Source organism: Heteronotia binoei, chromosome 12, assembly GCF_032191835.1.
Source record: "Heteronotia binoei isolate CCM8104 ecotype False Entrance Well chromosome 12, APGP_CSIRO_Hbin_v1, whole genome shotgun sequence".
In the NCBI taxonomy this organism is placed as follows: domain Eukaryota; kingdom Metazoa; phylum Chordata; class Lepidosauria; order Squamata; family Gekkonidae; genus Heteronotia; species Heteronotia binoei.
Window position 1 is genome coordinate 42,626,362 of NC_083234.1, and position 22,391 is coordinate 42,648,752.

At 44.1% G+C, this 22,391-nt stretch overlaps 1 protein-coding gene across 3 annotated transcripts in view; it reads left to right on the forward strand.

The window, feature by feature from the left end:
• Positions 1-452: 452 nt before the first annotated feature.
• PHYHIP (phytanoyl-CoA 2-hydroxylase interacting protein) overlaps positions 453-22,391 on the forward strand; it is a 47,966-nt gene continuing 26,027 nt past the window's right edge. The window contains exon 1 of one of the 3 annotated variants that reach the window (XM_060251302.1): positions 453-762. The gene's annotated coding sequence lies outside the window, so the exon portion shown is untranslated. Of the gene's footprint in view, positions 763-1,508; positions 1,688-22,391 lie in introns of those variants that run through there. The other 2 variants (XM_060251303.1, XM_060251304.1) reach the window with 2 other exon arrangements.

Consider the following 22,391-nt stretch of genomic DNA (forward strand, 5'->3'; position numbering starts at 1 on the left):
GAAAAGACGCTGTTTTTCTAGTTTCGTTGCTAGTCTAACCAAATGCACGCAGTTATTTCACATCTGAAAATAGCTTACTATTTGGCAAAGAGAGGGCTGCGAGAAGCCCCCAGGAAAGCTGCAAGCAGCCATATCCACCCCGGGCCTTCTCAAGCATCGTCTTAATTACTTTCTCCGTCCTAAACCAGCACCAAAGGCACGCGTTTCTTGGGCGGCTGCGCTCCGTTCGTCCCCTCCTGCAGGGCCTCGGCCGGGATCACGCTCTGCCCTATTCCGGCCACTAGGGGCATCACGGGCGCAGGATGCGGGACAGCCCCGCACAGCAAGAACGTGGTGTTGTTTGCGCATCGCCTGACGCTTTGCAGACTCTGAAATGATTGGCTAAGAGACTCCCTCTCCTCCCCGTCCTTGGATGCTGCTCCTCCCCCCCCCTTCTTCTCTCACCCTTTCTCTCCCTCCTCTTTTGGGTGGCTGCTGTTTTGCACCATTCACAAGAGCCAGAGGCAGGGAAGCAGCGACGGCCCATCAAGCGACGGGGTTGTATGTGTGTGTGTGGCTTTTTTTTTTTTGGTTTTGGCATGGGAAGCAGCTGCAGGATCTAGCTGGAGAGACTGCTTCTGCAGCCAAGTTTCTGCTCTGGGAACGCGCTTCTTGGCAAGCGCTCCTTGCCCGGCTCCGGTCTGCTTCTGAACCGAGGCGCGCTCCCAACGCAACCGCAACCACGTTAACTTCACAGAGGTCCGGGGTCTCCTGCGGAGCCAGGTAAGGCAAGGTGTACTTGAAAGCTGAAATAAAATTAGACTGGGAGAAGAGGCGAAGTCTCAAGAAACCGGTCCGGGAGCCCAAATCTTATTCTTCATATAGCGTGGGAGGGCACCCACCCGGGCGGTACCCCCACCCCATCCTCCTACTTACACCACTTAAAGTGGTCTCTGCCCCAAGGAAGTTACAATCTAAATTTCGGCAACGATGGGAAGCAAGGAAGGCTCGACTTAACTGCTGCCTTAAATTCTCGACCGGCTTTTTAATCCCCGCAATATCTTCTGACAGGACAAATTCCCCTACGCCTTTAGGCGCTTTAGCCTCACGGCCGTTTCTTTCAAAGACTGCGATATTTTAGCAATCAAAGATGATGCCTCAATTACCTGTGTTAGACGAAAATAAAAGGACTTTTGCGACACTTGATAGATTAAGAAAATTTTATTCTAGAATCAACTTTTTGTTGACTGAATCCCCTCACTGCATCCGAAGATGAGGGCTACTGAAGTCCACAAAGCCTAACACTGGAATGAAACTTGTTAGTCTTTAAAGTGCAGCAAAGGCTCCAGTTTAATTTTTTGCCGAAATTTACAAATATCGAAAGCCCTCTGGATCACACAAGCAAGCACAGGTAGTTTTCTTATTTGCAGAATGGCTTTGGAGGGGAAGCGCTTCTTCAGCCGTGTTAATAGATTTGTGCGGGAGCAGGATGGTTAATGTGCGTGGTGGCGGGGGCATTGCTGTAGGAGCCTTGCTTTGCTGCAGCAGAGATTCCAAAACAGATGCGGTAGGACTGGCGGAAGGAATCCGGTGTGAATATGGAGCCAGATGGGTAGGACAGAGGTTCTGTGAAGTGATTCCTCCTCACTTTGGAATCTGCTTAATAGAGGTAACTGGACCAGTCAGGCTGAATTCCACTGACCACAAAGTAGTGAATGATCTTCCTGTCATCCTGCAACTCCTCTGAACAGAAGAAGGGGGGGGGGGAGACAAGAACTTAGACTTAGAAAACATGTCGCAAGGATCCTGTGAGAGCCAAGGGATTTGCAAAGAGAGAGGGAGATGGGGGTGGAGTGTGTGGGGATGTTCTTGATGTCTTTGAGTGGGATGGCACATGTATATGTATGAATGGATGGCTGTATGACTTAGCACATGTATTTGTATAAGATTTGATTAGTAGAGACATGTGTGTATGTGGACAGAATTTTCTTAGAAGCTAATTCATAAGACTATGTGCATGCACATATCTGTGATTAGTGACCAAAGTGGTGACAGCATGAAGATGCAGACATGTTTTTAAATAAAGTGTGTGTCACAAGGATCACAAATTCTTCTGTGTAGATTCATGACAGGTGTGCCCAGGAAAGGATTGTTGTACAAAGGCAGTTTTTGTATGATTGCAGGTACATTTAACTGGGACCTGATACATGTATAGTTTATTTGAATTGTTATCCTGTCTTATGCTAACAGTCTGATCTGGTTATAAACAAATTTAGAAACTACAAATCTTCCCAAAACATGATGCTGTATACCTAAGGGATAATTTTTACTTGGATACACTGGTGTTTGTTTAGTATCTGGGTTGGCAATGATGTGCATGTGAATTTCAAATACTGTACTGGGACCTCCTAAGTGCCCATAACTATGAGGAGGTACAAGTGGCTGTGTAGAAGTGGCTGTGATTGTGTATAATGTCTATGATAGCATCCCTGTGTGAGTGGGTGTGAAAGTGTGACCACATATGATTCTGGAGATTTACATGAGCATTCATGACGCTGCTTGATTTATCTTGGGTAGGTACTTGGGTGTGTGTGTAAAGTTCTGAATTAGTGTGGGTATATGGAAAAGGTATATCAACATACACATTTCACAATACAGAAGTGTTTTTTTTAAATAGAGGGAATCAGCATAGGAGTGAAGTGCTAGTGGGGTCCCCATCTAAGATTTCAAGGTGTAGATTTGGCAGTGCCCTGGGGTCCGCTTTGGAATGCAAAAAGGAAAGAAAGCGTAATTTTATATAGTTAGTTTTATTGTCATCATAATGCTTCTAATGGTATCAAAACTCAACCAATTTCCCCAAGCTTGTGATGCAGCAACTCTTCTAAAGCTAAACTAGTCTGATTTTAGTCAGTGCCCAGACAGAGATTGCCTTGGAATCCTACATATGCTGCCTACAAGTGTAGAATATAAAGGCAGGAAATATACATGTAACATTGACTTAAGAATATTTATAACCTAACTTTTCAATAAAATCAGCTATCAAGATGGCTAATGCTGTAAATTAATCAGATAAGAACATAAAAAGTAAGCATTCAGCAGCAGAAAAAAACAAATATAAGCAACAAAAAAGAGGCTCAAACTACCTCAAAAGCTCCATTCAATATCAATAAAGAAAAATTAATCAAAGTAAATCTCACCATTAGAATAGCTCATAAACAATAAAGTAGCACTTTAAGAGATCAAGCCATCAGGTTTCAACAGCTTCCAGAAGGGAGGGAGGATGGTGAAGTTCCTAGGATAGGGAGTCCCATCTGTGAGAACACCTTGCTGAGCATGACAGCCAACCTCACTTTCTTCACTTGAGGCACACAGAGCGTATCTTAAATGATGGATAGGTTGATACAGATGTAGAAGGTATCTCAAGGAGGTTGGTCCCAAGCCCTTGAGGGCTTTAAGGATTGATGCCAGGACTTTGAATTGGGTTGAGAAGTAAGTAGGCAACAGGGATGCTTTGGATCAAACTCTTCAAATACAATAGAGCATGTTACAGTAACCTAATCTCGATTCCTGTCAAGGAATGTGGCCTGAAACATCTAGCATACATCAAATTTGGGTGACATATACACATAGGAAGCTGTTTCATACTGAATCAAACCTGTAATCTCTGTTAAGGTCACTATTTATCTGCTTTGACTGGCAGCAGCTCTCCAGGGTTTTAGATAAAGGTCTTCTGCATCACCAACTACTTGAGCCTTTTCAACTGGAGATGCCAAGGATTGAACCTGGAAACATCTACAAGCCAAGCAGATGCTCTTACTACTGAGCCACAGCTTTTCTGTCAAGGTTCAAATCTCTGATCAATCACAAAATCTCACTCAGTGGCTTTCTTCAGCAAGTCAATGTCTTTTATCATAGCCCGTTTCGCAGGTTGATTTATCAGGATTAAGCTACAATTTTGTGCAGTGAAATGGGAAAAAAGGCATTCATTTGTGAAAATGCATCTGCAAACATGCATGCCAAAGTATGTCTGTCTCCCCACTTCCACATGCAACTGAGCCTAAGCACATGGAACTGGAATGATCACACATCCCCCCCCCCAAAAAAAATGTTTAGTACCCCTTTCTGCTCCCTCCCTTTGTCTCCCTTATGCCAAATTTTACTTAGCAAGCTGCAGGGAACAGGAACCTGTCCTCTTGTTCTCTGTAGAACACCATGTGATTTTAAGGTGCAATATCAATAATACATACTAGATGGATATTTGTTAGGATGGATGGCATACTGTTTCTGAATCCATTGCAGTGTCCATGCTGTATGCCGCTTTCTTGGATTGAATAGCAGTTTGCCCCCAAACAATCAGCCAAGATCTCTCCTCCCTCTTCTGCAATTTGCACTACTACCCCTGGAAACCAGGAAAGAAGGAGGAAGTCATGGGAACAAACTCCCATGTAGTGGAGAGAGAGAAACATGTGGTTCCCTTGGCTTCAGAGGAACAGGGCAGGCTTCCAATATGTCACCATCTGGTAGTGGTGAGCCTAGCAAAAGAAAGGAGAGGAAAAAGAAAGATTTTTAGACAAACAGAACTGGGAGAGGGTAGCCCCCCCCCCCCATTCTTGCATATAAAATTTGTCATCTTTTCTCCATGGAGTTCAGAGCAGCATTCATGAAGTGATCCCATTTTAGCCTCACGGCAACCCTTTGGAATAGGTTAGGCAGAGAGAGAGAAAGAGCAGAGAGAGCATGATTAGCTTGAGGTGAAAAACACGGATGGCCGAGATTTGAACCTGGCCTTAGCCTAGCACTTTATTTACTCTACTACTGCGGTTCACATTGCCAAAGAAGAAATAATTGGTGCTTATTTTCATCTAGTGTGCTAAGGACTGGGGCATTTCCCCTACTGGAGTTTCTCTAAGGGGGACAAACATGGACACATCCATGGTGGGGAGTGGAGGCATAGGTGTTTCTGCATAGACATCTAAGATAGATCAAAAGGAAATTAGTGTGTCTGTGGATGGGTTTTGAGTTAATAAGGATGGGGGTGGAGAGGAGCTGACTGCTGACTGGCTGTGAGTGGGTGCACATCCGTGTGGCTGAAAGGGATGTCAGCTTTTATGAACATGTGAGTGGATGGCAAGCGTGAGGCTGCATCACAGTGTGGTGCAGGTATACCTGGTGAGTTGCGTGCTGGTACTGATGGAGCTGAGATGTTTGCCATCACTTGCAGAGTCATTCTGACCGCAGCAGCAGCTTGGTTCAGGCAATTTACTTTTCCCTGCAGCAGGGCAATAGAAACCTTGCAGCCTTCATTGGCTCAGCAAACTGGTGAGGGAGTGTGGAGAGATGGTGCTGGCTGTTTCACAAGGGAGGGTTGGAATGTCTAAAAGGCTGTACCATGATGATCAGGCAGCATTCCAGGAACATGAGAAGAAAGGAGTGACCACCAAAGAGAAAAGAGATCAGGGTATTCTGGCTTTATTTCTCATGTTTTGGTTTGAGGGCATAACCTTTAACTCTCTCGTTACAATCTCCCACTCATCCAAGGATTCCTACACACAACCTTTCTCACATATTTTGCAGTTCCTTGTATTGGCACTGATTTTGGGTTGCTTGCATGATATCTGATGCTCTTCCTCTGAGATATGTTTCACTTCTAATTTTTGATAGCCGCTGTGTTTTGTTAAGAGAGGAATTGAAATGACTTTCTTTCCACAGCTAGGGAAGCATGCTTGCCTGCCTCCCCAACTCATCTGTTTGCACCCTACCATGCTACTTTGTATGCAGGAGGGGGTTGGAGTTATTTCTCCTTCAAGTTGTGGTGCTGAGATCTGGAGAAATTAACGATACCAAGCTGGAAGGAGCCAGGATCTTTCAGAAGTATTCAGGGGTTAAATGGGCCTCATAATAAAATACATATATTACAGGGGAAATCACTGAAGGTTGTGATTAGTGTGGAGCAAGGACAGAATCGTTTGCCTCTTCTCTACCTTACAACATGGGTTACCCAAGAATCTGATAGATTTAAGATTTAGGAATCTGATAGATTTAGGATTAACAAAGGGAAGTACTTTCCCGACAGAACACGTTAATTTATGGAATTCACTGCTAAAAGATCTGGTAGTAGACAAAAGACTCCTTTGTGGTGGGGCCAAAGCTCTGAGATAAAGTATCTGCTTTGCATGCTGAAGGTCCCAGGTTCCATTCCTGGCATCTCTAGTTAGAAGGACAGGGTCATAGTGCGAAAGACCTCCTCACATCCCCCTCAAGAGGCACTTCCAGCTAGACAGTATGGACCTTGACAGACCAATGGTCTGGCTCAGTAAAGGCAGCCTTGTCTGTGTTCAATAGCTTAGGTAGCTTTGAGAGAGGATTAGGCAAATTCATGGAAGATAAGCCTGTCAGGAGTAATTAGTCATGATAGTTCCCTGTGTAACCTCTAAACATCAGGTGTTGCTATGAATGCCAGTCAGGCTACCATTCCTGGCTTGTGAGCTTTCCACCTGATTAAAGGCATGAAGCTGACTTATACAGAGACAGAACATTAGTCCCTTGCAGCTCAGCATTGTCTCAGTAGCATCTTTCCAGGATCTCAGGCAGAAAAAGATCTTTCCCAAACCTGCTGCCTGAGATCTTTTTTAAGTGGAGGTGCCAGCAGGAACCTGGGACCTTGTCCACACAAAGCAGGTACTTCTCCACTGAACAACTGCCCCTCCCTGGGGTTAGCTACTTATGGAAACATATGCCTTGGATTATTTATTTGCTGTGCCTATGAACAAATCATAAATAAACTAAACAAGAGCCTGGATATCCATCGCTCTAAATATATACAGGAGGAGGAATAATTCCAGTACACACGTGCAGCTGAAACATCTCTTGAACTTGTGCATCTCATGTGTATGACTGCACAACTTCTCTGCCTGCCTCTTCTACATGTGCTTTCAGGCAGTGTTCTCACAAACACCCCCATATTCTGGGCATCACTGCATGTTTGCCTTTGTTGCACAGCTTTCATTTGAGCACATTTTTCTTTTTTTGAAGAAAATGTGGAGGTAAAACAATCACTTCAGAAATGTTAGCCCACATATCTATCTGAATAGGCTCATGTATATCCCAAATTTCCATTTTTGAATGCTGGAGTTCAGAGCAAGAATTTGAGCTGCACTTTTCGCTCTTTGGCTGGAGACAGATGATAGTTGGTTCCATTGTCTCTTCTGGCAAAGCAGACATTCTAACTTATTGAAGGTTACCAAAACTTATGGAAAGAGAGGATAGCTGGATGAGTATAAAAAGCAAAGGCAGCTGCAATGCTTCCCTAATAGACAGCTAGCATGGTGTGTGGTTAGGGTGTCAGACCAGGATCTGGGAGACACAGATTCAAATCCCCCCTCTGCCATGGAAGCTGGCTTGGTGACGTTGGGCCAGTCACACACTCGCAGCCTAACCTACCTCACAGGGTTGATGTCAGGATAAAATGGAAGGGAAATGTAAGCTGCTTTAGGGCCCCAATGGAAGAAAAGGTGGGGGTATAAATGAAGTAAATACAGTGCTTGTTTTGAGCAGGAACACACAGGAATGCAGTTCTGGCTGGCTTGGTGTCAGGGTGTGTGGCCTAATATGCAAATGAGTTCCTACTGGGTTTTAACTATAAAAAGCCCCGCACAAAACAATGGTGACATCACAGGGTGTGGCCTAGTATGCAAATGAGTTCCTGCTGGGCTTTTTTCCCCAAAAAAGCCCTGAGTAAATATATAAACATATGATAGCATATTCAACTCTCAAACAAAAATATTCTGTTGTTTTACCATGTACCTCCCGATGCCATGTATCCTTTTCAGAATTTCAGTAGCCATCATATCTTTTTCATGTCTGTGTGGGATGGGTAAACACAGACATGCCTGTTTCAGTAGATCAAGCGTGCCCTAAGCATGATTGTCAACTGGGCCTCCAAACTAACTGCAACAGTGCTCCAATTCTTGTGTGAAGATACCAGCCATCTTCTGGCCTTCAAAATCCCCTCATTGCCATTGAATGTCAGACTCAGCAAATGAGCACAGCTGCAAGCAAAATTCAATTGAGCTAATTTTTATATCCAAATGGGGGAGATTTCATGGTGTCCACTTCATTTGGTACTCCACTAGAAGTACATTAAGGGAGATGGTGGCTCCTGTCTTCTGGGTCCCTACATGTCTCTGACCTAAAGTTACCAGGTCAGTGTTGGAAAATACCTGGAGACTTTAGGGATGGATCCAGGAAAGGGTGAGATTTGGGGAGGGGAGGAGCCTCATCATGGTACAATGCTGCCATTTTCTCTAGGTGAGGTGATCTGTGCCAGCTGGAGATCAACTGTAAAAGCAGATCTATGGGTCCCACCTGGAGGCTGGCAACCCTATGTCTGATTCCCAGATGTACATAACAGCCATGAAGCTCTACTGTGTATCCCAACTTCTGAAGTAAAGTGTGCAGTCACCAGAGCAAAAGCATTTTTAACATCTTCCTTGTGTGATATGCTGTCCTTAACCATCTGTCTAGCACCCAATGTAGGCACCTAATGTAGGCACAAGGTTAAAACTTGGTTTTTTGCTCAGATTTTTTGATTGATCATGGATTTAATTTTTATTCCTTTTCTTGCTGTTCTGGATGTTACTTTTGACAGGATGTTGTAGGCTATTGAAGACATTCTAATTGCTCTCGGTTTATTTATTTATCACACAGATTTTTATTTGTTCAGTCCTTAGTTTTTTGTTAGCTGTCTCCTGAGCTGTTCAGCTTGTACAGATCCTGTAAATAAGGCTTTCAGGAAATGGCTGGAGACCATATGATGCAGCAGCCTTGCTGAAGATCTGGGTCTGGTCAGTTTCTGAATGGAAAAGCTCCAGGAAGTCTTATGTAAGCCGAGACCACAAGGGTGTGAAATAAAGAAATAATCTTCAGCCATAGACTACTTACAGCATTCCCTGTCAACCCACTGTTTCTGAACATCATCCTGAAATGATCAACGAAACAGTAATGTCTTTAGAACAGAACGGATATCACCATTTTCTTGCAAGTGAGACTATGACTCCCCTTTCACGTGACAGGGAAGGCTACACTGTGAGCTGAATTATATAGGAGTCCAGTGGCACTTTAAAGATTAACAACATTTATTCCAAAACCTTAGGCGGGCATGACAATTGGTCCCCTTCCTGGAGCACAGCGACTTAGCAACTGTGATTCATGCAATGGTCACCTCGAGACTAGACTACTGCAATGCCCTCTACATGGGGCTGCCCATGTCCCAGATCCGGAAACTGCAGCTAGTGCAGAATGCGGCAGCTAGGCTGTTACTGGGTATCTCTATACCGGAACACATACAGCCAGGACTGCGGAAACTGCACTGGCTGCCAGTAGTATTCCGGATTCACTACAAGGTGCTGGTTATTACCTTTAAAGCCCTATATGGCTGAGGACCTGTCTACCTTAGGGACTGTCTCTCCCCACATGTTCCCCAGAGGGTACTTAGATCTGGATCGCAGAACTTACTGTCAATCCCCAGGCCGAGGGAGGCGAGACGGAAGGCTACCAGAGAAAAAGCCTTCTCAATTGCGGCCCCCCAGTGGTGGAACCAACTCCCAGAAGAGGTAAGGGCCTTGTGGGACCTTGCCCAGTTATGCAAGGCCTGCAAAACAACTCTATTTCGACTGGCCTTCAGCCCAACTATGTAGATGCCCAAAATCGCTGAACGTACTGTACCAACTTTAGCACCAAAAATTGTTTTAATTTTTAAACTGTTTTTAAACTGTTTTAATTGTTTAAATTGATGATGGATTACTAATTTAATTGTTTGCTTATTGTTTTTATTGTCTGATGTTAAATTGTTGTTAGCCACCCTGAGCCTGCTTCGGCAGGGAGGGCGGGATATAAGTCCGAAGAATGAATGAATAAATAAATAAATAAATAAGCTTTCACGAGTCACAGGTAATTTTGTCAGATGCAGTGGAATCATCTGATGAAGTGACCACTGGTTTCGGAAACATTAAGAACATAAGAGAAGCCATGTTGGATCAGGCCAACGGCCCATCCAGTCCAACACTCTGTGTCACACAGTGGCAAAAAAATTTATATATACACACACACTGTGGCTAATAGCCACTGATGGACCTGTGCTCCATATTTTTATCTAAACCCCTCTTGAAGGTGGCTATATTTGTGGCCGCCACCACCTCCTGTGGCAGTGAATTCCACATGTTAATCCCCCTTTGGGTGAAGAAGTACTTCCTTTTATGCTCAGCAATTTCATCGAATGCCCACGAGTTCTTGTATTGTGAGAGGGAGAAAAGTACTTCTTTCTCTACTTTCTCCATCCCATGCATTATCTTGTAAACCTCTATCATGTCACCCCGCAGTCGACGTTTCTCCAAGCTAAAGAGCCCCAAGCGTTTCAACCTTTCTTCATAGGGAAAGTGCTCCAGCCCTTTAATCATTCTAGTTGCCCTTTTCTGGACTTTCTCCAATGCTATAATATCCTTTTTGAGGTGCGGCGACCAGAACTGCACACAGTACTCCAAATGAGACCGCACCATCGATTTATACAGGGGCATTATTATACTGGCTGATTTGTTTTCAGTTCCCTTCCTAATAATTCCCAGCATGGCGTTGGCCTTTTTTATTGCAAACGCACACTGTCTTGACATTTTCAGTGAGTTATCTACCACAACCCCAAGATCTCTCTCTTGGTCAGTCTCTGCCAGTTCACACCCCATCAACTTGAATAAATGTCATTAGTTTTGAAGGTGCCACTGGACTCTAGTTCAAATTTCATATAAACATCGAATAAAGCTGCCCCTCTGGATATCTCACAAGCTGTGATGAAAGAGCCCATTCAGAGAGAATTCCCTAGAACTGCACCATGAGTAAGGAAGCCCTACTCCATCATATAGTTAGCATAATAATTCATCCAACATTTCTTCTAGCTTTTATCTCCAAGATGGAGTTTCTTCCTTTCATTTAACTAGAATAGGGATGGGGACAGAAGAGAGAGAGACCACCATTGGATATCACCAGGACTTTTTAATACAAAAAGCCCAGCAGGAACTCATTTGCACATTAGGCCACATCCCCTAATGCCAAGCCAGCCAGAACTGTGTTCCTGTGCATTCCTGCTAAAAAAAAAAAAGCCCTGGATGTCACTATCATACTATGCTGCGGGCCAAGGAGAAATGATTTAAGAAGGATCTCCTTTACATCTGTTTAGTGCCTTCTGTTCTGAAGCACCAGAATATGGGACTTTTGCTCTACTTCTGCTATGCTTGGCTCTTCAGATAGAATGTACCCCAGAACCCTCTCAGCAATGTTGTAAGTGGCTATTTGGCAAGCTTGCAATTTGCATGGAGACATATTTGACTCACATAAACTTGAGAAAAACCTTGAACTAGCTCTAGGGGTGTGGTATGGAGGAAGCAAATATATTTTACCCTTGCATTGTGATATGTGGGAAAGGAACAGTTCACAAAAGATATCCCAGATCACCTTGACCAAATGTTCTCTTTGGAAATAGGAGACAACTGAAACCCAGACTCCTCCCATCACTAGCTTAGGCTTCTTATGAGTTTTATCAATAGCTGCTTGTGTGTTTGGACTAGCCAAAACCACTAGCTGTCTGGGCACAAGAAAATGAGAAAACCCAATCCTGGGAGGGAAAACCCTACAGAATTGGGAAAAGAGAACCTCAGAATTCATCTGGTTAAGCATCCTCATCTAAGACAAGCTAATCCTTTCCCTGAAGCATTCCCAGAAGATGCCTCTCCAGGCTTTTCCTGAAAATCTTCCAGGAAAGAAGATTATTTATACGACGTTTTCCCCCATCCCACCCAATGTATCTTTGAAAAAGGAGATCGATGGGTATTTGTTCTTCCAATCTCTCACGCTTTGCTAAGCAACCTTCTTCAGTTATCGACAATCCCTCCCAGGTTACCAGGCTCTGACAGCTTTTGGCAAGGGCATATTTCACTCCCACATGCTCACTCAGCCATGCACCAGCTTCTGCAGGAATCTGAAGCATCTTTTGCACACAAGTAGCTTCCACATCATCGTTATTGAATTTGGGAGTGTTTCTGGGCGGGAAACTTGGGTCAGCTTGGAATTTGGAAAGGCATGTCATTCAGCCTTTCCTTCACCGTAAATACCAAGCTGTATCATCACACAGCAGAGATATCCAGAGCTCTGTTCTGTTTCTCTCCCCCTCACATTTTTGAAGGCCATCCCCAAGCTCGCCCTGTCATTCTAAGCAGGGCTTTTTTTGTAGTAGGAACTCCTTTGCATATTAGGCCACACACCCCTGATGTAGCCAATCCTCCTGGAGCTTACAGTAGGCCCTGTACTAAGAGGCCTGTAAGGTCTTGGAGGCTTGGCTACACCAGGGGTGTGTGGCCTAATATGCAAAGGAGTTCCTGCTACAAAAAAGTCCTGTTTCTAAGTACACAGCAGGATTTCCAAGTGGTATTTCCCCCCAACAGTAATTACGATCTCAAAGCCATCAGGGGTCAGAATCCCCAGTCTTGTTGAGCCTGAGGGCACTTTTGGAAGTTCCAGAGCAGGGAGTGGGCACTAGCCCAAAATTTTGGCTGTGGGGGCCTGGGCCAGTCACAGAATGGCTGCCATGGGTTGCTGGGGCAAGTTACAAAATGCTTGGATGTTGTAAGCTGCATTGAGACAGCTGTTTCTGAATGGGTGCTCCCTGAAGACACAAAGGTGATTACAATGCAGGGCTCATCTGAAGTGCCTCCTGCCTGAGTGAGGTGAAAGAAAGCTAAGACTAACTATTTGCTTTGGGGAAGAAGCATGTGGGTGCCAGGAAACCCATTAGCAGGAACCATATTGGGATCACTGCCATAGGCTTATAACAGTTTCTTTGCAAATCAGTGCAGCAAACTTACCTGTCTAGCAGTGGATTTGCCCTCATGAACACTTCTGTTTGCTGCCTACTTACTCTGTTTCCTGAGTTCGAGGAAACTTCCTGCCAGATTGTGGCTTTCTGGGTAGGCACAGCTCACTCACACAGGTCATCGGAAATGACTTAATCCACTGCGTGCATTGTGTAAACATACCTAGCCTGAGGTCTTGCACATCACAGTTGATGAGGACTGGTCTATGTGTGTCACTGTACCTTATTATTTATCCAGTTTTAACAACGTCTTATCTTTCCACTGAAAAATGTCACCAAATTTGGTTGACGAATCTAAAACAGCAAACACAAAAACATCAAATTAAAACAATAAAATATACCTGGGTAGTTATAAAAATAGGTATACAGGCTGGTCATCACCTGGTGCCTAGAGTTGACACTAGGCAAATTTAACAGAGAGGTGGTTCCATGAAAGGGGTAATACTACAGAAAAGGCCACGCCTCTTGCAGCAACCTACTTCGCTCCGAAGGCAGAGGCACACAGAGAAGAGCTTCTGATGTCGATCTTAGCTTAGGGGCAGGTTCATATGATCCCTTATATACCCCAGCCCCAGAATGTATAGGTGTTTATAGGCCAAAAACAGTCTTTGAATGATGCCTGGGAAACATGCTGGAAGGCAGTGAAGTAGTATGAGGAAAATGTTTCTGCATTGGCAGAAATGTACAAAGACAGCCTCCTATTACAGTGATCAAGACCTGATATCTACCAACACAGAGACAACAGTGGCAGGGTCATATCTGTCCAGAAAAGGATGCAGCTGGCTTACCAACAAAAACTGGTGAAAGGTGCTTCAAACAACAGATGTCACTTGAACATCCTGCTACAAAACTGGATCTAAAAGCAACCCCAAGTGGCATACCTGGCAGGTCTTTAAGCAGCAGGCAAAGCACCACCTTCATGTGCTAATCAGTCTCTTACCAACAGTTCCTTCTTATTATCTGGATTACATGTCAGTTGATTATTTAAAACATTTTCTGTGCTGTCCTTCAGCTTTTCCACCAAACTCAATAATCTCCAAGTGCCTGTATAGAATACTCTGTCTTTGTTTGGCACGGGGGGAGGGGTGTGTGGAGGAAGGATAGCAACACTGGAGATCATCCATTGGTGACATACCTTACCCAAAATGACCTCACCCAATGGTTAGATGTAAACTAGCATGGGGCAGGGGAAACTTGCCCATCATAAATGCTATGAAACAGAGTAAAAGTCTCCCAGTGCCATCCTTTAGAACCTGCTTGATTGGTAGAAGTGGCTCCAGTAAAGCATAGTATCTCCAAGCCTGAGAGATGGTCTAGAAAGCTACCATAGTTTATGATATCAAAATCCACCTAGAGATTCAAAAGAATTGAGAAGGCCACATTCTTATCTGTCCAATACATTTTTATTATCTGCTACCTCCAAGGAGCTCAGTGTTGGGTGTACATGGTCCATCCGCCTCCATTTTATGTCCCTCATTTATCAAAGCAGTTTCATTCCCTTAACCAGGGACAGCCCTAGATAGTCTGGCACCCTCAGCAAGGCTGACTTCTGGTGGGGCCCTCCCTGTACTGATAATGTCACTGAATCCCATGATCTACTATTTTGACTCCATTGTTTACATGCCAAATTCTGCTTTCCCCCATAAACACCAGGGCCCATCCAAGTTTTTTCTGATTCCTCTTGGTTCTTCCCAGTCCATCTGGTCCTGCCTGTCCTAACTCCTGTCTAAATAGTGCACATGCACCAGCCCAATCTTCATTGTCTCTTTGATCTGATTCTCCAGGAAACATGAACTACAATGGCATTGCACTCCACACAAACCAGGGGAGATCAGGTGGGAGCCCAGATTAAGAAATGAGGCTTCCCCTTCCTGAACAAGGAAAGGCTTCATCTATTTGCACCACCACCTTTCTCTTCTCTATAAGCTTATTCAAAAATAAAGTCATTTGTTACCCAGGGGCTCATAATATGTTCCCTTTCTCTCTCCTCCATTCCCAAAAGGGCCAGTGCGTGGGAGTAGGCAAAGTAGGCAGTTGCCTAGGTTGCCACCTGGCCTAGGGGGCACCAATGGGTGACCCCTCCCTGACGCATGACTCTGGCTCCTGACCACTGTCACCTTGTCGTCTCCCATCACCAAGCTGCCCTCAACAAAGCCAAGCCACCCCCCTCTCCCCGATGTGTGACTTGGCCTCCCACCTCATCCTGTCCTGCCACCCTCCTTCCTAACATGGCTGGCAAGCACTTATTCTCACAATTTTTTTTATAACATCACATTTAAAAAAAAATTAAAAAATCAGTAAATTAAAAATGTGAAAAGTTTCAAGTTTGGCGCTCTTCAATTTCCCTATATATTTTTTTAATAATGGAGGGGTGCTAGTGGGTGATTCACCTAGGGCGCCAGAAAGCCTAGCACCGGCCCTGATTCCCAAGCCAGTTTTGTGTTCTTTTCAGTATATGTGTTTGGTATGTCACTCTCTTCCTTTAACCTTTTTATTTAACACCGCCCCCCCCCCCCCCAAATGGAGTTGAATAAATGCTAAAGCACTGTTTTAATGTCCAGTATGAATGCTAAAGCACTGTTTTAATGCCCAGTATGCTATTTTATATGCTTCAACTTACGAAGTTTATTTTGAAGGAAACTTAGGAGGCTCTGGGAGTATGCTGCTTGCTTTTGAAGAACCAATACACATGAAACTGTTAACTATGTTAGCATATTATAAGTCAGTGATGTTTTGCTAATATGTTCAGCTTGAAGAGCCACCACTCTGTGTACTTTGAAGTAATGTGACCAGAAAGAGGTTCTGACTAAGAGCCCTCCAAACAATAAATGCCAACATTCTGCCCCCTCATAACTTCCTACACAGAGCAGAAATGTTACTGAATGTGTGTGAGTACAACCAGATCTGTTCACAACGACCCTCCAATAAATGTTTGGTTGTTTTTTAATGTTCTTAACTGAGCTGAAAAATTTTCAGTATTCTTGCACAAAAACTAGATTGCAAAATTAAATATTCTATTAGGCATTCTTAATTTTTTTTAATGGAAAAGGATTCCATTAGAATCAGTTTGCTAATATGCTTCTTGTTCTAAGGTTGCCAACTCTGTGTTCAGAAATACCTGGAGATTTGAGGGTGGAGCCTGGAATAGTGGAATTTGGAGGAGAGCCATGGTAGGATCTAACGTCGCAAGTCCACCTTCCAAAGTAGCCATTTTCTCTAGAAGTGGTATAAATATTTTAAATAAATAAAAAAATGTGATCAATATGTTCTGTAGATAAACTGTAATTCCAGGTCTCCAGCCACCACCTGGAAGTTGGCAACCCTACCTTGTTCAGCCAAGGCAGGACGGGGATTGCTGCATAAATTCAAAAAGGGAATAAACTTCAGCATATGTAGAGAGGTGTTCTGTTCACAGGCAGTGATCCTAGGTGCGCAAATCGGAATAAGAACATAAGAGAGTCTGTTTTTGTCCATGGAATGCTGAAAGGTCTGGGAGTTGGCTAGCATAAAGAAGCATCTTTCATTTGAGAGAAGGGATGGGTAAAAGCCAACTTCAGGAAAGGGAAAAATACTGGTCATTTTGTGTGGAAACACAAAGCAGAGAGAGAAGGGGAGGGGAAAGAAAAGAAAAAAAGGAGCCAGTGACGGGCCGGAAAGGCACTGATTATAATTAGTTCCCTGGATGCCCTCATTGGCTCTTTCGCAGGGTCAGGGTTCATCTCTGTTCATCAAGGCTGCCAACTCTTTGGCAAGCCTAATAGCAGTTAATTTAAAAGGCAGAGTTAAATGGCCATTTTAAAAGTCTAGAGACAGGTCCCTGTTTTAAGCATCCTCTTTTGATACAGGAGACTACCTACCGTAATTCTTTTGGCTTTTGTGTAGCTAAGGGTGTTGACCTGGCTATTAGGTGTTGAACATTACTTTGTTAGGTAAATCAGAAGAATTGCTTCCTAACTTTCTAAATGTTTTAAAATGTTTTAAAATTTTTGTAACATCCAGCCTGATGAAGAGCTCTAGTGAGCTCAAAAGCTCTTACAACTTTTTCTGTCAATTTGGTTGGTCCTAATTAAATGTATTGGACTGAGCCCCATGGCACAGAGTGGTAAAGCTGCAGTACTGCAGTCCTAAGCTCTGCTCACAACCTGAGCATGATCCCAGCAGAAGCTGGGTTGACTCAGCTTTCCATCCTTCCGAGGTCGGAAAAATGAGTACCCTGCTTGCTGGGGGGTGGGGGGTGGGGTGGGGGAAGTGTAGATAACTGGGGAAGGCAATTCAAAACCACCCCATAAAAAGTCTGCCGTAAAAATGTTGTGAAAGCAACATCACCCCAGAGTCGGAAACAACTGGTGCTTGCACAGGGGACTACCTTTACCTTTTTAATTAAAGGTATTACTCAAATTTTGAAGTTGAAATATAGCCAGCAAAGGAGACAGAAGTCTGGTGTTTTGCAGCTGGTTAACAGGGAGCTTGGGGGGGGGGGGGCGATGTCTAAGAAAATTCTATTGCTTTTGGAGAGCAATGAGCAATGTAAACTAGCACTGTTTGTCCAGGTGTTTTTAAAAGGCTGCCTGAGATTTCCTACTGTGCAGAGAAGAGGAAAGTACAAAATAGTCAGAAGATGTCTCTGTCTTCGCAGAGCTTGCTAGCTCTTCAGCAAGCCTGACAGCAACTGATTTTGAGTGCAGTGTTAATAGCCATGCCAGATTCACAGAGGGGTGTGTGTATTCAGAGAGTGCAGCTAAGAAACGTAGCTACCACAGAACATTTGAAAAAAAATAACTGTTTTGGACCTTGGCTTGACAAGAGGTGGGTGGATCTGCATGGCCAGAAAGCAAGCTGGCAAACATAAGTCTGAGAGACCTGGGATCAGGGAGTGGTTACTGGTTTCATCATGTGTCTGCAGAATTCTTCTCTAGGCTTTATGTCCTCCCTGCAAACAGAAAACCAGCACAACAAGCAGAGAAAGGGACAAAATCTTTCCCCTGTTGTGCTGTTATTATTATTTTTTATTAACATGGAGGATTTTTTTAAAAACGTGAAACAACATTCTTAGTGGAACTACATCTCCTGTAATCTCAAGTGATGCAGTCTATTCTGCCTCAAGCTCTTATGTGTGAACGAGGTCTTAGATTGAAATCTCTGTTTAGCCACAAAATTCACTAGGTGACCTTGGCCCAGACTTTACTGTGGTAGGGAGCACAGAGCTCTGGCTCAGACTGAGGGAAAAGAAGTATCTGTTTGCCCTTCTGCACCCCCATGGTAGCTCCCAAATCAAAACTCTAGAAGAATTATTCCTTGGCCCAGCTTTTAAATGTTGCCTTCCCAGTGAACACCCACTTCCTCACCCTCAGCTACTTGTGACTGGCAGCCATATTTAGTGAAACTAGGAAACATGTCTCCATTGCCTGGCAACGGGACCAGTGCTTCTGTGGTGTCATCTCCTGCTGTGGAAGCTGTGCCTTTGTGTTGCCATGGCAACAGAGCAGTACACTCCTGCCACATTACTTCTCAGTTCCTTGCCCCTCGCCCCATTCAGTCTCACCTCCAGTACCACCCCAGCAGACTTACCACACAGAGTTGTTGTGAGGGTGGAAATGGGATAATTTCACTGCATAAAAGCAAGCATGATTCCACAGATCCACTGAGAAACACATTTTAAAAGCCTGTCATTTGTATCCACCAATTTTTATAACTTCAGATCTCTATAATGAAAACTGCGAGATTAAAATACAAATCTCTCCTTTTATGAAAGAAAATGATACAGAAATGTTAACCACTGTGTATGTGGTTAATAATCAATACATTTGTAATTAGAAATACTGGTCTCTCTAAGGTTAAGTCCCTGGACCAATCTGTGCTGTGTGGATTCACCTTGAAGATGCCTTAAGCAAAAACTAAAAAGGATCCTGAGGGATCAAATCAAAGGTCCACCTAGTTTAGTGGCCTATCATTATGCCCCCAAGATAGGGTTACCAGGTTTGGGATGGAAAATACCTGGAGACTTTGGGGGTGGATAAGGGTTGCCAGCCTCCAGGTGGGGTCTGGAGATCTCCCGCTTTTACATCTGATTTCCAGCTGGCAGAGATCAGCTCCCCTGGAGAAAATGGCTGTTTTGAAGGGTAGATCATATGGCATTGTAGCATGCTGAGGCCCCTCTCTTCCCCAAATTCTGCCCTCTCCCAGCTCCACCCCCAAAGTCTCCAGGTATTTTCCAACACAGACCTGGCACCCCTAGGGTGGATCCAGGAGAGGGTGGGGTTTGGGGACGGGAGTAGGGTTGCCAATCCCCAGGCTGGGGGCAAAGGATTCCCCAGTTTGGAGGCCCTCCCTCTGCTTCAGAAAGCGACTGAGGTTATAAGAAAGAAGCTTGCCTCAGGCACTTTAACTGGCCTTAAGTTCAGTGCAGGCATATGTACTCTCAGTTGCAATGCAGTGTCTTAGCCATTACACTACACCAGCTCTCCATTTCCCAATAACATTTCTTCTTTGCATGCTAATTTTGTATTATTGATTTCTCTTTATCTGGATTTATAGCTCATCCTTTTTATTACAATGAAAGCTACTTCATGGATGGTTACAGCTGGAAGGCTGCGATTATGGTGGTTGTTGACACCCCGCCCCCTCCGGTGAAGTAGGTAACTGATAGTCTGATGTGGAATTCAATTTCTTGTCCTCTCACTTTCATCACAAATATTACAGTAGAGCTTTTGATTTTCATTTCAAGCCAGTCTGTGTGAACAGAGATAAGACCTTATTCTGCTCCAAGCTAAGTTCTGGTACTCTTCCTTTTTACAACACACACCACTGCACTTCTCCCGGCTTGTAGCTCTTATCACAAAGGTAGCGTCACTGCTCTCAGATGGATTTATTAGGCCACCAGGGGGTTAAGTTCCAATCAGCTGAAATCTGACAGAAAGAGGTGTGGGGGCTGCCGGGAAGACAGCTAAAAATACAAGTGCCTTCTTCCTGCACAAAGGGAGTCATCACAGGGAGAAGGATTTGACAGGAAAGAACTGTGATCCTGCCACAAGAGGTGCTCATGTAGCTAGGAAGAAGGGGAAAAAAATAAGAACAATTATGTGGTAAAACAAGAGAAAGTCCATTCATCCAGACAGCATGGGGAAGTCAGCTTTTCTTCCCACTTAAGTGGCTCTTCTGTTGGAGGAATGCTTCAAACTTTGCTTAGTGGAGAGGTAAGATACATGACACAGTTATCATTTTTGACTGAGGGAGAGAAAACCATCCAGAGCAAACATGGGACCAGCAATTAATGAGAGCTAGCATGATCCTGGAGTTCTGGGCTTGAGAAAACAAAATTTGGATTCCTGCTGTGCTCTGAATCTCACTGGGTGGCCTTGGGCAAGTCATTTCCTCCCAGCCTAACACTACCTCCCTAGATTACTGTGAAAATAAAATGAAATGCTACCTTGAAAGATGAGCCTTCTAATAGCAATGTTGAATAATAGGAAAGCCATAGCTGCACAAGTCTACCTGAAATTTCATTCTTTGGTCTCAAAGCAGGCCGCCCCCACCCCCAATCTCAGATGCCTAAACATTTGTCCTAGTGATTCAGGGGTGTGGGAAATACACACACTCCGTATGTTCTGTTACTAATTCACATACCCTGAAGATATTTTTGTCTCAATACTTCTACTCATGGATGATGGGATCTCACCAGGCCATATGAGATTTATCCAACAGCTCAAAAGCTTCTACTACTAACTCAGAACAACTGCCTGCACAGCAGAGTTCAACTGGTTTTTCAGTCATTTCCTTATCTCAGAGAACTATTGCTGAACAAGAGGGACAAGATGTTCTGACAAAGGACATTCAGCATCCTTAAAAGTTGCCGTTCCCAGTTTTCTGGAGGGGAAGCCATAACAGTGAAACTAAGTCTGCCGACTCCAGCTAGGGTTGCAATCCCCAGATGGGGGCAGGGGATCCCCCAGTTTGTCTGCTGGGCACTCCATTATACCTTATGGAGATTAGATCCCATAGGGTATAATGGACAATCTGGGTATCTAAGGCCCTGGGGGGCTATTTTTTGAGGTATTGGCACCAAATTTTCAGCGTAGCATCTGGTGTCTCTCCTCAACCCTCCCCCCCCCCCTTGTTATTAGCATGAGTCCAAGATCAAGTAAGTGCTATTCCTATTGAGAGTGTCTTGGCCTAAATGAGGGTGGGGGAAAAGAAAGGAATGACTCTGGCGTAATTAAATCAAAATAAAAAAGACTGGACCAAGGGTCAAATTAATTGAGCCCCAAAAGAAGGTGCCCCTATCCTTCATTATTTCCAAATGGAGGGAAGGCTTTTAAAAGGTGCGTGTGGTTCCTTTAAATGTGGTAGTGAGAACTCCCTTTGGAGTTCAGTTGTCCTTGTCACATTACTCCTGGTCCACCCCAAAGTCCCCAGATGTTTATTGAATTGGACCTGGCAACTGTAACTCCAGCCTAGGAAATTCCTGGAGATTTGGGGGTGGGGCCTGTGGAGGGGAGATTTGGGGAGGAAATTTACAATGGTATACCATAGTGTTGACCCTCCAAAGCTGCCATTTCCTCAAGGGGAACTGATCTATGTAGTCTAGAGATGGTTGTAATTCCAGAACTCCAGGTGCTGCCTAGAAGTTGGCAAACAGAAAAGATATAACACCATTATCACCAATCAATCATATTTTTAAAGCTCTCTCATAGCTATTTTCTTCTCCAAACCCCAGCTATTTGTACAACATCCTTTTAGCAATGCAAGCAATCTGGCCTCTAGTCTGACACCTACATAGTTAAACTGGAAGAGCAAAGAAAAGGGGCGAGGGAGCTCTCAGTGGGGAATGATTCATCCAGTGCCTCTTCCCAAGACAAAGGGGGTGAACAGGCTTGTCCTCTCCTGATAAGCACCTCACCCTGCCAAGTCAGTGCTTCTTGTTAATATACAGGACTCTCTTTTTTGTGTGTGCCAGAACCAAACTGTATAGAAAGCCAGATGGGCCATCTACTTCTGCCCCAACGTGTCTGGCCTGCTAAGGTGGCGACAGCTAAGGGCTTGTCTTTCAGAGAGTTGCTTTGATTTTGATTTAATTATGCCAGAGTCATTCCTTTCTTTTCCCCCACCCTCATTTAGGCCGAGACACTCTCAATAGGAATAGGACCTATTTGATCTTGGACTCATGCTAATAACAAATTACACTGGCTACATGGGAAATGAAGTCCACATTTCAAATACAGTGAGATCACATTTCATTAGCGCACATTCCAGTGTTTTAATTGCTGGACAGGAAAACCCATGACTGACACAAGAGTTGGTCTGCTCATTGAAATAATGCAATAATTGTTCCACAGCCAATTGCAAGACTCCTTCTGTAGCTTCAGTTCAGATCAACATTTTGCTAAATCTGAGGCATTCACAGGGATAGCTTTTCAGAGGTGACTTTGGCCATTGTATATACTTACACATAAACCAATTTTCCTATGTTTACCTTGCCTTGCATGCCCTACTTTGATCTCAA